Source organism: Balaenoptera musculus, chromosome X (genome assembly GCF_009873245.2).
Source record: "Balaenoptera musculus isolate JJ_BM4_2016_0621 chromosome X, mBalMus1.pri.v3, whole genome shotgun sequence".
NCBI classification, from domain to species: Eukaryota; Metazoa; Chordata; class Mammalia; order Artiodactyla; family Balaenopteridae; genus Balaenoptera; species Balaenoptera musculus.
The window spans coordinates 11152432-11170493 of NC_045806.1; positions in this window are offsets into that span (position 1 = coordinate 11152432).

Sequence of the window (18062 nt, forward strand, 5' to 3'; positions counted from 1 at the left end):
CTGATATGTGCTACAACATGGATGAATCTTGAAGCATTGTGCTAAGTGAAAGAAGTCTGATACAAAAGGCCATACATTATATGATTCATTTGTATTAAATGTTCAGAATTAGCAATCCATAGAGACAGAAACTAGATTAGTGGTTGCCCAGGGTTGGAGGGAGACAGGGAATGGAGAGTGATGGCTAACGGGTTCGGAGTTTCTTTTTGGAGTTCTGGAATTAGATAATGGTTAGAATTGTATAACCTTGTGAATATGCTAAAACCCATTAAGTTGTACAATTTCACTGGGTGAAATTTTTTTAACATCTTTATTGGTGTATAATTGCTTTACAATGATGTGTTAGTTACTGCTTTTTAACAAAGTGAATCAGCTATATGCATACATATATCCCCATATTCCCTCCCTCTTGCGTCTCCCTCCCACCCTCCCTATCCCACCCCTCTAGGTGGTCGTAAAGCACTGAGCTGATCTCCCTGTGCTATGAGGCTGCTTCCCACTAGCTATCTATTTTACATCTGGTAGTATATATTAGTCCGTGCCACTCTCTCACTTCGTCCCAGCTTACCCTTCCCCTTCCCCGTGGCCTTGAGTCCATTCTCTACATCTGGGTCTTTATTCCTGTCCTGCCCCTAGGTTCTTCAGAACCATTTTTTTTTATGATTCCATATATATGTGTTAGCATACGGTATTTGTTTTTCTCTTTCTGACTTACTTCACTCTGTATGACAGACTCTAGGTCCATCCACCTCACTACAAATAACTCAATTTCATTTCTTTTTATGGCTGAGTAATATTCCATTGTATATATGTGCCACATCTTCTGTATCCATTCATCTGTCGATGGACATTTAGGTTGCTTCCATGTCCTGGCTATTGTAAATAGAGCTGCAATGAACATTGTGGTACATGGCTCTTTTTGAATTATGGTTTTCTCAGGGTATATGCCCAGTAGTGGGATTGCTGGGTCATATGGTAGTTCTATTTTTAGTTTTTTAAGGAACCTCCATACTGTTCTCCATAGTGGCTGTATCAATTTACATTCCCACCAACAGTGCAAGAGGGTTCCTTTTTCTCCACACCCTCTCCAGCATTTATTTTTTGATGATGGCCCTTCTGTAGATTTTTTGATGATGGCCCTTCTGACTGGTGTGAGGTGATACCTCATTGTAGTTTTGATTTGCATTTCTCTAATGATTAGTGATGTTGAGCATTCTTTCATGTGTTTGTTGGCTATCTGTATATCTTCTTTGGAGAACTAATGGGTGAATTTTATAGTATGTAAATTATGTCACAATTTTTTAAAAGGCAAAAAAAAAAAGTCTTACTTGGCTAACACCTATTTGCAATTTACTACACCACACATACATCAACTCCTTCAGAAACTCTTCCCTTGAATTGCTATCATATGCTTGCTTTTGCTTTTAATCAATTAAAGAGCAATACAATTTTCTCTCTGAATATTGTCTGTCCCTCATTCTCTGTGTATTACTTCAGGAATTCCTACTGAGCATGTTGATCTTACCTATTGTATCTTCTATTTTTCTCAACTTTTCTTTTGTGATAATCATTTCTGTAGCTTTCTATGCTGCATTCTGGGTAACTTTCTCAGATCCAAATTGTAGTTAATTAATTTTCTCTTTAGCTATTTCTAATAGAATTTTTAACCTGTCCACTGACTTAAGTGACTATGTCTTTCATTTCTAGAAGTTCTTTTAGCCCCTTATTTTCTCTATCATTTTTATTAGCATCTGTTTCTTAGAGTCTGTTCCTTCTTTTTTGCTGTTTATACCTACTAATTTCATATTCCCTTCCAGAATGTCATTTCATTTTCCTGAATTCTTTCCAGTTTGAATATGTGGATTGTTATCTACAACGATTCTCATCCATTATAAACTATTTCCTTCTAAAAATATCAAATTTTGTTCTTGAAACCATTCTTAGCAGACATTTGTATTGTTTTGTCTTTCCATGAATATCGTTTGTGGTATGGGTTATGGGAACATTTCTCCAGGAGAATTTTGTGTTTGGTTTCCTGGGTGTTCTTGGTCCAAGTTGGTAGTATAAATATGAACCCCAAATCTGTGTGAGGTGAAGGCCCAGGAGCTAAAACTCTCAGATGAGAGCACCCTTTCTCAAGGCCATCTTAAGAAAGACAGGAGCTCAAAGTTTCATCCTATGTCCCTCTGCTGATGGGTGGATTTTTATCTATTTCACGCTTTTATTGAGGGTGCAGCCCTTTGAGATCTTAGTTCCAACTTCTCATCTCATTCAGGCTCAAGACAACACCTCTGTCCCTTCCTGGGTATTAAAACCTAAGCTTGCAAATGACCAGGTAGTGTCAACTCTCCCAGACAGCCAGTCCTGGCTCACTTGCTGGCTTCTCTGGGATTTTAGCTCCTTCATTTCTGTCATCTATATTTCTTATGACCACACACACTTACTTAAACTATTTTTTCTTTTCAGAACGTCTAGCTATTTACAGCAAGAATATTTTTTCTGATATCTTAGGCTACCATGTTTCTGGAACCAGAGGTTTGTAATAACTTCATAACTGGATTCCTTGCATCCAATCTCACAATTCTCAGATCTAGTTTTACAATTACAGGCAGAGAGATAGTTTCAAAATGCAAATGTTACTCCCCAACTTAAAAATCTGTCATGGCCCTAAGGAAAAAGACCAACTCTTTGCCATGACTACAAGGTCCCCTGTGATACGAATCACACCTATCTCTAAAATCTCACGCTTGCACTCCTGACCTCATTCTCCATGTGTTGGCAATAAAGAACTGTTTTTCTGTAAATGGGTCATATTCTCTTTCACCTCAGAGTATTCACATATGTTGTACTTTCTGCATAAGCCCTCCCCACTTTTAGCATTTGCCATTCTTACTGATCCTTCTGGTTTCTGCTTAAATGCCTTCTTCCAAAAGGCCTTTACTATGTATGCCCTGATGGTACATGCACTTCTCACCTTATAACATCCTTATAGTTACCAAAGGGGAAAAGGAGGGGAGAGGTAAATTAGGAGTTTGGGTTTAACAGATACACACTACTATATATAAAATAGATAAACAAGGTCCTACTGTACAGCACAGGGAACTGTATTCAATATCTGGTAATAACCTGCACGTTTACTGCAGAAAAAAATGTTCACAGACTCATATAACTGTGCTAGAGGCAATGCTAGTCTAAGCTGAAAAAACAGGATAGTGTTCAAGGCTAGAAAGTGAGGTCTGTGGGGGAAGGGCAACCTAGGGACGGAATTGGCATCACCATCCTTTCGGGAAAAGAGGTGGTTAGAAGAGGGGAAGGTGATAGATAACTAACAATAACCTGTTGTATAGCACAGGGAATACTCAGTACTCTGTAATGGCCTACATGGGAAAAGAATCTTAAAAAAAAAAAGAGTGGATATATGTATATGTATAACTGATTCACTTTGCTGTACACCTGAAACTGACACAGCATTGTAAGTCAACTACACTTCAGTTCAAGAAAAAAAAAAGAAAGAAAGAAAATAACATCCTCAATCTTGTAATTATCGTTCAGCTCTGTCTTTCTGCCTCAGTGCTAAGCTTCCTAAGATGTGAGACGGTCTCTCTTGCTCACTGCTTTCTGTCTGGCAATTAATCTAGTACTTGGCATGTAGTAGGGGCCTAATAAATCTTTGTGAACAGATGAATGAACAAATTAAGCACCCCATTCGTGAATGGAATTCCCTGACTGAAGCTTTGCCTAACATCAGATAGTTGCCATCAGTTTTAAGAACAGAACAACTCCTGAAGGACGTTTCTCTTTTAAAAAATAAATGCTGTGTTGGGAAAATTCTGATCCTTGAGAAGTGAAGACGAAAGTGAAGTAGAAACCCAAATTTCTGTTTCAATTTAGCCTCGTTCAAAGAAGGGTCTGAGCCGAACAGACCAGAAGAGAGAAAGACAGGCATGGCTTATGAGACTTCAGTGCAGGCATAGTAATGAGATTCAATCAATGAGAATGCTTGGATGAAACAAAGGAATCTTTAAAAGATGAGCAAGAATCATTTTCTATTTCTTCTGGATCAGTGACCTCCAGCAGGACTTAGAAAAGGCTTAGGACACATGGCACCATTTTGTCAAAGAGCAGGTTGTCTCGTCATCAAGTACAACGTAAGCATGGACTCACTGGGCTATGAATCACTAATACAATTGAGATATCATAACCATCGTGTCAAGATACTCCTTACATTGCTATCTCTAAAACCATTTATTTCAAGAATCAGGTATTCATTGACTGGAAGACCAGATTTGTAATTGTGTCCAATACATTTTTATGATCACATGAAACTTGATTTTATTTCCTTTTAACTTTAAAGTTAATCTTTCACTGCTTTTGCAGATAACATCCTTTCATGTTAATATTCATTTTTACTGCAAGACACAGAGGCAAGCCTCTTTTTAAAGCTTACCTTCTATGTCAAGATCTAGGATGAATAATTACTTCCGATATGTGGGTTGTCTTCGCTTCTTTTCTTTCATCCTCCCCTTCCCATTTTTTTCTTTATTTATTGTTGGAGTCAGAATGAGAGGGAGCATAAAGGATGAAGTGTTTTCTTTTCAGAGTCTATGAATTATCCTTTCCCATCAACTCCATCAGGAAGACAAAAAACAAAGCCCAAAAAACTAATTTCAAAAGATAAAAATAAAACACAAACGTTTCAAAAGTGATTATTTTTATCTTCTGAAACAAGCCCTTGTATACCAGTCTTTGATATAAAAATATGACCATGACCATTTAAAAAGCCCTCTCTAGATATATCTATTACTATTATGGAAAGTAGATATTATTGGAGAAATTTGAATGTCTCTATTATTGGGAGAGAATAGATTATGAAAAGCAATTCCTAAGGCAGTGATGATATCTAAGTCATCTCCCATCGTTCCAAATATCTCACCAAATATTAATTGAATTTTCTACTTACTTAATGTGCCTGAAATACTGACACTGAGAATTCAATTAGCTTATCAAAGCTACCTTTTAAGAATTCAAATTCCTTTGGAAGGATTAAGAAACCATTTTCATGTTAGTGTGAATTAGTTCAATCAGCCTGCTTTAATATTATCTCAATTTCACTGAAAGACTTAGAGATTCAGAGCTTTAACCGGGAAGGGATGGAGGATTTGGGACAGCATGAAAATACAGATATCCTTAAGAGAGGGGCAAAAAAGGCAATATAAGACTCATAAAGAGAGACGGGAAAGTATTAAAGTAAAAGGGCATTTTCTTCTTCCTCCTCACATCTGAAGTAATCTAGTGTTCAGGCACATACTATTGATATTGGGGTCTGGCTAAATCATGGTTTATATAGTCTTTTAGAACTACCTATATGACCTAGCTGCCATTTAACTATATTTTATTTATTGGAAAAGATATTCTGAGATTGTTAGGATATACTGAGATTTAAACCCTGATGGATAATCATACTTTTGATGTTACAGATTGTTCCTAAGTTGTTATGTGTATCATATCACGTCACTTTTGAACATAAATTTTGAGGCCATACACAGTAAAAACTTAGATGCTTAATTGTTAGTTATTATTTCTTTGAGTTTATAAAAGAGTATTAATATATCCTCTTCTTGGCTTACTGGGAAGAGAAAAACCTCCCTCCAGTACTTTCCTAGACTAACGCTTATTTTTGGAGAGTAAGCTATTAGAGTCTACTGACATTTATAAGAAAGAAAGAAAGAAATCCTCATTTTTTCAGTTCTCAAGTTGTCACCTATCAGGAACATAGCCAAGAACAAAAAATAAGTTATAAAAATGTGTCTGATCAAAGTACCAACATCTCCTGTTCTTTACTCATAGGAAAGATACTCAGACAAACCTCAACACTTATTTACTCTTACTTCTAGTAAGCTGGATTGTCTGATCTCCAAATCCAAAATAGCCTGGAGACAGTGAATTAAGGTCTGGCATGGGAAGAGGTCCTTATGTAACCTCACGGAACATTGTAAGTGGCATATTATGAGAAGTTATCTTTATTTTCCTTAAAAAATCTTTTCTAACTTACCTTTCTTTTTTGTAAGATTTACTTATTATTTACTTATTTATTTTATTTATTTTTGGCTGCATCGGGTCTTAGTTGCGGCACTCGGGATCCTCACTGAGGTATGCGGGATCTTTCGTTGCGGCACGCGGGCTCTTAGTTGTGGTGCGTGGGCTTCTCTCTAGTTGTGGCATGCGGGTTTTCTCTTCTCTAGTTGTGGCGTACAGGCTCCAGGGTGTGTGGGCTCTGTAGTTGTGGTGTGCGGGTTCCAGAGCGCATGGACTCTGTAGTTTGTGCCATACGGGCTCTAGCTGAGGCACGTGAGTAGTTGTGGCCCGTGGGCTTAGTTGCCCCGCGGCATGTGGGATCTTAGTTCCCTGACCAGGGATCAAACCCATGTCCCCTCCATTGTAAGGCGGATTCTTTACCACTGGACCACCAGGGAAGTCCCGTAGCTTACCTTTCTTGAGCGAATATTCTTTTCCAACTTTAGGGCTGAGCACTTTATACCTTACTTAATTATATCTCACTCAATTTAATGAGTTAGGAATTACTATCTTTATGCATTCTCTCCCATTCCCTTTTCCCCTACCCTCATAGAAGAACTAAGTGGTTAGGTAGGGATATTATATTTATTGAATGCATATTATAGGTCATGCAATACTTGAAAGATAAGGCTAATAGTTCCAATAGCATCAAGGGTATTATCCTAGGGAAGTTTTCTATCATGATTGCTGTTAAAAGGCTATATATAAAACCTCCTCTCCTCCTGCCTCACTTCGCCATTCCCACAGCATATGGCTTTCACCTTTCTTTACAGAAGGCTCCAGGACATGGGCAGGTTTCCTGCCTATCCCACAGTAGCAGCCAACCACCACTTTGTGCCTATGCAGTTTTTTTTTTAATTGGGGTATAGTTGTTTTACAATGTTGTATTAGTTTCTACTGTACAGCACAGTGAAGTAGAGTTCCCTGTGCTATACAACAGGTTCTCAGTAGTTATCTATTTTATACATAATAGTGTATATATATGTTAATCCCAATCTCCCAATTCATCCCACCCCCTTTTCCCCCTCTTGGTGTCCATACGTTTATTCTCTACATCTGTGTCTCTATTTCTGCCTTGCAAACCAGTTCATCTGTACCATCTTCTATACAGTTTTGTTCTACCCTCAAACTTAGGCAGAACTTACAAGCCTGCGAGCATATGTATGTGTATGTATAAAGTTTTCTCAAATTCACTAGTAATCAAGGAAATGAAAATTAAAATCTGTTCATATTACTTATGGTCAGGATACACTGATGCTAGGAGTATAAATCTGTACAAAAATTTAGAAATCAAGTTGGCAATATCTATCAATGTCATTAATACCCTGTTACCCAGACATTCTACTCTTAGGTCTATGTGCTGGATAAACTCTCATGCATGCACATATAGGCACAAACACAACAGTACTATTGGTAGCAACTTCATGATAGCAAAAATAAGAAGAACCCAAATGCCAATCATTAAGAGAATGTTTCAATTACTGTTTATCTATCCCATAGAATAATAAGCAGCAATGAAAAATCCATAGGTCCAGAGCTACATGTATCCATAGAGATGAAAATCTAAGCTTAATGCTGAATGAAGACAGCAAATTTCAGAAGGACAAAAACAGTATACAATTTATGTAAAGTTTAAAACATTAAATATTATTCAAGCAAACATACATACATAATTAAACTCCAAAGAAATCCACCAAAACCCAGGCTGTGATTATCTATAGAAAGGTGTAAATTTTGATCAAAGAGGCCTCAACAAGGAGTATCAATTCTTTTGGTAATATATAATTTCTTAAGTTGAGTGAGATATACATACATTTCTATAATATTATTTCAATACCTTTCTGTATGACTGAAATAGTTCAAAATAAATTGAAAAATTATAAAGCGATATAAAACACTGGTTACTACTAAGTCACAGAAACTCACACACCAAAGTCAAAATTCTCTCTAACAAATATCATCAAGATGACAGTAGAGTTGCATTTCACCAGAATTCAATTACTTTCTAGTCTCAACTAATAGAAATAAAGGTGAATTTCAGGAAGTGCAAAAATGTGTATATTAAGACATAAATGGGCACACAAAGAAACATGCATGGACACACACATACTCACCTGCACGCTCATGAATTACCAACGTCAAAAAATTCATGTATGAAAGGCATGAATATTACACTTTGAAAAACAAGAGAAGTAGGCATTTTAATGACTATAATAAGTGAAAACCAGCTTCAAAGAAGAGGACAAAATAATGCATTATCCAGGAACATACTGCAAAAGCTCAGGAGCATAGAGTCATTTAAAGTAGGACCAGATGCTTATGATAATAAAATACATTATTATTATAGTCACTGTTTTTATTGTCAATATATCTGTCAATTTTCTGTCCATCCTTCAATTCCCCTAACACTACATTTTAACCAATCAAGCAATGTTACATACTCCATTTACTTTCAGAAGCCAAACCATCAATAACATGTCTGTTACTCATGCAGATTATTGGTTATTCCTACGTGGGAGAATAAAGAGGGGCAAGGAAGGAATTCTGTTTCTTGAACAGTATACTTTCATCTCACGTCCCTTCTGCCCATGTGAGTGAGGAGCAATGGCTAAAAAGACAAAGCCCACTGTCTTTTTTACTAGCTTCCCCATATCAGATCTATAAGAGCAGCTTCTATAGAAGGGAATTAAATTTTTTGTACTGATTATGATTTTCACAGAGAAATTTTTTTTTTCAGGGAACTAAAATAACATTTTTCACTTAGTATCTATTATAGAATTCCCTTAGTTGTTTGCATGACTGATGTCACATCTTCTCTTACTCATACAGAAACTCCTAGATTTAGTCCACTAGGTTTATGTAAAGAACTAGGTTAGGTTCATTTGGAGTCCAGTTTTAGTTTCTTTTCACTACTAGAGGCTTTGATTCTAATTTTTAGTGGAAGTGCACCCTAGGCTGGCACGTTTGGGGTCAGACTGGTTTATTTTTGTCAGTACTTGCCTTTTAGGTTGTTGGAATGAGTAAAGCTAGTGGATAAGTCTACCCAGACAGGATTTTTCTTGAGAAACACGTGTTCTGCAGAACTTCATCGTGAAATAAGGGAGCAATTGGTCATAGTACCAGCTGAAGCCTTCCACTAACACCTTTACTTTATCATGTGTCACAGCCAAAACTGGTGATTGGAAGTTCTTATTTGTATGCTTGAGCTTTATAAATAGCCCTCCAGAATGCCATACTAGTTATTGTATTTCATTAGTGAAAAACTAGATATCAAAGGGAGAGTCTCTGAGGAGACGTAGGCATGGATGAGAGAGGAATGCTGTTTTGAATTTTAATGAAAAGAGCCAGTAGAATGTGAACTGATTTCATCTATTACTGCTCTAAAAAGAAAACCCCAAAGGCATATATGTAAATTTTTAACACATCTGCATTGTTTGGGGAGACCATTTGTTCATTTACAGAGTAAGGAATTAGAATCACACAAATTAGACTGTGAGTCATTTTTGGAAAGAGAGGAGACTGGGCTCGCTGGTGTTGTGTCTGAAGCTCAAGAAAGCGACACAGGAGGAGGCTAGCGCTGGAGAAGACAGTCTTCCCTGCTGGCCAAATACGATGCTTCTTGAATGGGGTGCGCCTCGCTGATGGACTGGTTATCACCCACCTCTAGTAGGCTTGGGCAGCCTTTGGACTTCTGTAAATGTAATGTCTGCTCCACTCTGGAGCTGTCTTTCTGATACTCCAGAAATTTCTACCTGGCCCTCTGTTTCTTAACAGACCAAAACCCAGACACTCTTTACCTTTATTCCAATGATGATTAGGTTTGGTGAAAGTTTTTCCTGATTGAGACTGCACTTGTCTCCTTACTAATGGCCACCACGTTTTTTTCATCTTGGAAGTTCCATGGGTAGGGTGAGACCTAGTCTCCTGGTTACCTGAAAAGAGTAAAAAAGAAAAAATCATCAATAAAATACTAATGACAAATTCAGGGAAAAGGGAGGAGGGAAGAGAATGAGGATGGAGGGAGAGAAAGAGAGAAAGAACTCTTGGTAACACAAGAGCAAAAGCAGAGGCTCCAGTCCACATCCATCTTGCATCCTTGGGAACCACACCACTGTACTTGATGGATATTATTTCAGCAGAAAAAAAATCTCTTTGAGTTTGTCTTCACCATGTGAATTTGACCACAGAGGTTTTGCTTGTATTCCCTCCTCAAATACAAATATTCAGAGCACGGATGCCTAAGACAATGCCTTACTGAATCCTCTTTTAAGGGTGGCAAAAGATGTTTACCCCAAATCAAAGGTTCAGAGATCCATTAGCGCATTTCCTTGTCTGAGGCCCAACTAAGCCCTATGCTCTTCTCTGTGCCCTTTCTGGACAGGTTCCCTAGATGGTCTTGATTCTTTTTTCTTATTTAAATTTTACTGAAGTATAGTTGATTTACAATGCTGTGTTAAGTTCTTCTGTACAGCAAAGTGACTCAGCTATACCTACATATATATTTTTTTTCATATTCTTTTCCATTATGGTTTGTCACAGGAGATTGAATATAGTTCCCTGTGCTATACAGTAGGACCTTGTTGTTTATCCATCCTATATATAATAATTTGCCTCTGCTAATCCCAAACTCCCCTTCCTTCCCTCCCCTACCCTCTCTCCCCCTTGGCAACCACAAGTCTGTTCTCTATGTCTGTGAGTCTATTTCTGTTTTGTAGATAGGTTCAATTGTGTCATATTTTAGATCCCACATATAAGTGATATCATATGGTATTTGTCCCTTTTTGGCTTACCCCGCTTAGTATGATATTCTCTAGTTGCATCCATGTTGCTGCAAATGGCATTATTTCATTCTTTTTTTATGGGTGAGTAATATTCCATTGTATATATGTACCACATCTTCTTCATCCATTCATCTGTCAATGGACATCTAGGTTGCTTCCATGTCTTGGCTATTGTGAATAGTGTTGCTATGAACATTGGGGTGCATGTATCTTTTTGAATTAGAGTTTTGTCCAGATATATGCCTAGGAGTGGGATTGCTAGATCAGATATCTCACTTTTAAGCGATAAGTACAAAGTCCTTCCGGGGGCCTAGTGGAGTAAGACTGGGTGATACTAGGCAGTGTTTCTCCAAAGCAGATACTCCATTTGATGTGCCCTGAAATCTAGTCCTGCAATGACCCAAGAGAGCCCACCAAGCAACAGTTGTTGCTTCCTTTGCAATGTTGAACTTTGTTACCAGAAGAACTTGGCAAAAATCCCTGGGCTGAGAGACACAGAGTTCAAACTGGATCACAGATACTCTCTATTCACTCAAGTCCAAAGTCCAAACTAAGTGCAATAATGATGCTAATTTGTTTATGCATAAAGACATTCTCTATTATGGATTGTTTAGTCTCACATGCTGTGCTACTCAACCGTTTATGCCCTTCCTTTCACTGCTCCTTCCTTTAATTCTATTGACTTTTTAAACTTTAGTTTAAAATCCATCTGTTCCACCAAACTTGCCTAGATCACTTATTTTAGCCAGAAGTTATGTATCTCTTCCCTGAATTGCTGTTGGTATAACTATGCATTATCTTGTGATTGTCATCATCCTCTCAAAGAGCCATTTAAAAATTTTATTGTTATTTAATGAGAAACATGTATCAGGTATATTTTCTCAAAAAAGATGGTGAACCTTTGAGAGAATACATTATGCTTTTTTGTGTCTGCCATAATGCTTACCACAAATAACTTTAGCGGACATGATATTTGCATTTGCATAATGGCTTCTTCAAAGACCTGCAAACCATCAACTCCTAAAGATTTCTGCTACTGGAGAAGGTCAAGTGGATAAGAATAATCCAACACTTGAATTATTCAAAAATCATTTATACTGAGTTTGGGAAGATATTAGTGGCAGCTACATTCTTTCTCTAATAAATGATTTATTAAAAAATAATAGTAGATCCACCAGAGGGCAGACAGCAGAAGCAAGAAGAACTACAATCCTGCAGGCTGTGGAACAAAAACCACATTCACAGAAAGATAGACAAGATGAAAAGGCAGAGGGCAATGTACCAGATGAAGGAACAAGATAAAACCCCAGAAAAACAACTAAATGAAGTGCAGATAGGCAACCTTCCAGAAAAAGAATTCAGAATAATGATAGTGAAGATGATCCAGGACCTTGGAAAAAGAATGGAGGCAAAGATCGAGAAGATGCAAGAAATGTTTAACAAAGACCTAGAAGAATTAAAGAACAAACAAACAGAGATGAACAGTACAATAACTGAAATGAAAAATACACTAGAAGGAATCAATAGCAGAATAACTGAGGCAGAAGAATGGATAAGTGACCTGGAAGAGAGAATGGTGGAATTCACTGCTGTGGAACAGAATAAAGAAAAAAGAATGAAAAGAAATGAAGACAGCCTAAGAGACATCTGGGACAACATTAAATGCAACAACATTCGCATTATAGGGGTCCCAGAAGGAGAAGAGAGAGAGAAAGGACCCGAGAAAATATTTGAAGAGATTATAGTCGAAAACTTCCCTAACATGGGTAAGGAAATAGCCACCCAAGGCGAGGAAGTGCAGAGAGTCCCATACAGGAAAAACCCAAGGAGAAACACGTCGAGACACATAGTAATCAAAGTGGCAAAAATTAAAGACAAAGAAAAATTATTGAAAGCAGCAAGGGGAAAACGACAAATAACATACAAGGGAACTCCCATAAGGTTAACAGCTGATTTCTCACCAGAAACTCTACAAGCCAGAAAGGAGTGGCATGACACATTTAAAGTGATGAAAGGGAAGAACCTACAACCAAGATTACTCTACCCAGCAAGGATCTCATTCAGATTCGATGGAGAAATCAAAAGCTTTACAGACAAGCAACAGCTAAGAGAATTCAGCACCACCAAACTAGCTGTACAACAAATGCTAAAGGAACTTCTCTAAGTGGGAAACACAAGAGAAGAAAAGGACCTACAAAAACAAACACAAAACAATTAAGAAAATGGTCATAGGAACATACATATCCATAATTACCTTAAACGTGAATGGATTAAATGCTCCAACCAAAAGACACAGGCTTGCTGAATGGATACAAAAACAAGACCCATATATATGCTGTCTACAAGAGACCCACTTCAGACCCAGGGACACATACAGACTGAAAGTGAGGGGATGGAAAAAGATATTCCATGCAAATGGAAATCAAAAGAAAGCTGGAGTAGCAATACTCATATCCGATAAAATAGACTTTAAAATAAAGAATGTTACAAGAGACAAGGAAGGACACTACATAATGATCAAGGGATCAATCCAAGAAGAAGATATAACAAAAATAAATATATATATACCCAACATAGGAGCACCTCAATACATAAGGCAACTGCTAACAGCTATAAAAGAGGAAATCGACAGTAACACAATAATAGTGGGGGACTTTAACACCTCACTTACACCAATGGACAGATCATACAAACAGAAAATTAATAAGGAAACAGAAGCTTTAAATGACACAATAGACCAGATAGATTTAATTGATATTTATAGGACATTCCATCCAAAAACAGCAGATTACACTTTCTTCTCAAGTGCACATGGAACATTCTCCAGGAGAGATCACATCTTGGGTCACAAATCAAGCCTCAGTAAATTTGAGAAAATTGAAATCATATCAAGCATGTTTTCTGACCACAGTGCTATGAGATTAGAAATCAATTACAGCGAAAAAAACGTAAAAAACATAAACACATGGAGGTTAAACAATACATTACTAAATAAACAAGAGATCACTGAAGAAGTCAAAGAGGAAATCAGAAAATACCTAGAGACAGATGACAATGAAAACACGACGATCCAAAACCTATAGGATGCAGCAAAAGCAGTTCTACAAGGGAAGTTTATAGCAATACAATCCTACCTCAAGAAACAACAAACATCTCAAATAAACAACCTAACCTTACACCTAAAGGAACTAGAGAAAGAAGAACAAACAAAACCCAAAGTTAGGAGAAGGAAAGAAATCATAAATATCAGAGCAGAAAAAAATGAAATAGAAACAAAGAAGACAATAGCAAAAATCAAAAAAACTAAAAGCTGGTTCTTGAGAAGATAAACAAAATTGATAAACCATTAGCCAGAGTCATTAAGAAAAAGAGAGAGAGGAGTCAAATCAATAAAATTAGAAATGAAAAAGAAGTTACAACAGACACTGCAGAAATACAAAGCATCCTAAGAGACTACTACAAGCAACTCTATGCCAATAAAATGGACAAGCTGGAAGAAATGGACAAATTCTTAGAAAGGTATAACCTTCCAAGACTGAACCAGGAAGAAATAGAAAATATGAACAGACCAATCACAAGTAATGAAATTGAAACTGTGATTAAAAATCTTCCAACAAAGAAAAGTCCAGGACCAGATGGCTTCACAGGTGAATTCTATCAAACATTTAGAGAAGAGCTAACACCTATCCTTCTCAAACTCTTCCAAAAAATTTCAGAGGAAGGAACACTCCCTAACTCATTCTATGAGGCCACCATCACCCTGATACCAAAACCAGACAAAGATACTACAGAAAAAGAAAATTACAGACCAATATCATTGATGAATGTAGATGCAAAAATCCTCAAAAAATACTAGCAAACAGAATCCAACAACACATTAAAAGGATCATACACCACGATCAAGTGGGTTTTATCCCAGGGATGCAAGGATTCTTCAGTATATGCAAATCAATCAATGTGATACACCATATTAACAAATTGAAGAATAAAAACCATATGATCACCTCAATAGATGAAGAAAAACTTTTGACAAAATTCAACACCCATTTACGATAAAAACTCTCCAGAAAGTGGGCATAGAGGGAACCTACCTCAACACAGTAAAGGCCATATATGACAAACCCACAGCAAACATCATTCTCAATGGTGAAAAACTGAAAGCATTTCCTCTAAGATCAGGAACAAGACAAGGATGTCCACTCTCACCGCTATTATTCAACATAGTTTTGGAAGTCCCAGCCTTGGCAATCAGAGAAGAAAAAGAAATAAAAGGAATACAAATTGGAAAAGAAGAAGTAAAACTGTCACTGTCTGCAGATGACATGATACTATACATAGAGAATCCTAAAGATGCCACCAGAAAACTACTAGAGCTAATCAATGAATTTGGTAAAGTTGCAGGATACAAAATTAATGCACAGAAATCTCTTGCATTCCTATACACTAATGATGAAAAATCTGAAAGAGAAATTTAGGAAACGCTCTCATTTACCATTGCAACAAAAGGAATAAAATACCTAGGAATAAACCTACCTAAAGAGACAAAAGACCTGTATGCAGAAAACTATAAGACACTGATGAAAGAAATTAAAGATGATATAAACAGATGGAGAGATATACCATGTTCTTGGATTGGAAGAATCAATATTGTGAAAATGACTATACTACCCAAAGCAATCTACAGATTCAATGCAATCCCTATCAAATTACCAATGGCATTTTTCACAGAACTAGAACAAAAAAATCTTAAATTTGTATGGAGACACAAAAGATGCTGAATAGCCAAAGTGGTCTTGAGGGAAAAAAACGGAGCTGGAGGAATCAGACTCCCTGACTTCAGACTATACTACAAAGCTACAGTAATCAAGACAATATGGTACTGGCACAAAAACAGAAATACAGATCAATGGAACAGGATAGAAAGCCCAGAGATAAACCCACGCACCTATGGTTAACTAATCTATGACAAAGGAGGCAAGGATATACAATGGAGAAAAGACAGTCTCTTCAATAAGTGGTGCTGGGAAAACTGAACATCTACATGTAAAAGAATGAAATTAGAATACTCCCTAACACCATACACAAAAATAAACTCAAAATGGATTAGAGACCTAAATGTAAGACCGGACACTATAAAACTCTTAGAGAAAAACATAGGAAGAACACTCTTTGACATAAATCACAGCAAGATCTTTTTTGATCCACCTCCTAGAGTAATGGAAATAAAAACAAAAATAAACAAATGGGACCTAATGAAACTTCAAAGCTTTTGCACAGCAAAGGAAACCATAAACAAGACGAAAACACAACCTTCAGAATGGGAGAAAATATTTGCAAATGAATCAACAAACAAAGGATTAATCTCCAAAATATATAAACAGCTCATGCAGCTCAAAATTAAAGAAACAAACAACCCAATCCAAAAATGGGCAGAAGACCTAAATAGACATTTCTCCAAAGAAGACATACAGATGGCCAAGAAGCACATGAAAAGCTGTTCAACATCACTAATTATTAGAGAAATGCAAATCAAAACTACAATGAGGTATCACCTCACACCAGTTATAATGGGCATCATCAGAAAATCTACAAACAACAAATGCTGGAGAGGGTGTGGAGAAAAGGGAACCCTCTTGCACTGTTGGTGGGAATGTAAATTGATACAGCCACTATGGAGAACAGTATGGAGGTTCTTTAGAAAACTAAAAATAGAAGTACCATATGACCCAGCAATCCCACTACTGGGCATATACCCAGAGAAAACCATAATTCAAAAAGACACATGCACCCCAATGTTCATTGCAGCACTATTTACAATAGCTAGAACATGGATGCAACCTAAATGCCCACTGACAGACGAATGGATAAAAAAGATGTGGTACATATATACAATGGAATATTACTCAGCCATAAAAAGGAATGAAATTGAGTCATTTGTAGAGACGTGGATGGATCTAGAGACTGTCATACAGAATGAAGTAAGTCAGAAAGAGAAAAACAAATATCATATATTAACGCATATATGTGGAACCTAGAAAAATGGTACAGATGAACCGGTTTTCAGGGCAGAAATAGAGACACAGATGTAGAGAACAAACATATGGACATCAAGCAGGGAACGTGGCGGGGGTGGTGGTGGGATGAAGTGGGAGATTGCGATTGACATATATACACTAAGATATATAAAATGGATAACTAATAAAAAAAATAATAGTAACATCAACACTCACTGGGACTTTATACTTCTCAGAGCTTGGCTCAAACTAATAACAATTCTTCTATATTCTCTGAGCGCCTGTAACAGAAGGCAGGAAGACAGGGCCCAGTCAAGGACTGGTTACAAGAAAAGTCTAGAGATCCCATTTCCTTGGTACTCCACATGCTACCCACAACCATATTGGTCTGTGCTTCTGCATTTGCCGTGCTTCACTTATGTTTCTCACTGACATCGGTTGATAAGTGACTGACAGCAGCACTTAGCCTCCATTCACATTCTGGCTCTTCCATTTCCTGGCTCTGTGATCATGGACAACTTACCTAACCTTTCTATACTTGAGGGTCTTCCTAGGCAAAATGGGGAGAATGATAGTGCATATTTCATAGGTTTGTGTGTTTTAGAGTTAAATGATACATGTGAAATGCTTGGCACAATGTCTGAGACATAGTAAATTCTCAAATGTTAAACAGAGAACAAGCAAGTGCAAGTACACAGAGAGGAAGAGAGCCACTAGAAGTTCTATTTCCTTCCTTTATTCACCTAGAGTCCAAAGTGTAAAGAAGACCAGAGAGGGAGGAGAAGCCAAGTGTAAAGAGAACCCAAGCCATGTTCTCCTCTTGGAAGAGAATGAGGGGAAAGAAGAGCAGCACAAACCCAGTATAAGAGCAACTCGTAAATGGGTACAAAATTCCCAAGGGTAAGCCATTGCTATAGGGAGGGGGGCTGCTGGCTATTGGAGGCGACATGTAAACAATGTGGAGTGGTTCAACCAACAGCAAATGTTTGACTTCCGGACGTTTCTAGACGGTGGACTATGTGCCTAACTCAGTTTCTATGCCAACTGATGATATATCATTGAACTCCTGCTATGATGCTGGCGCTGGTGACCCAAAGAACATTTAAGGGCTCAGGGTTTTGGACTTGGTGGGGGGGCATAGGCATAAATTGCAACCTGGGGGAGAATGAATGTGAATAAAAAAGGAAGCAAG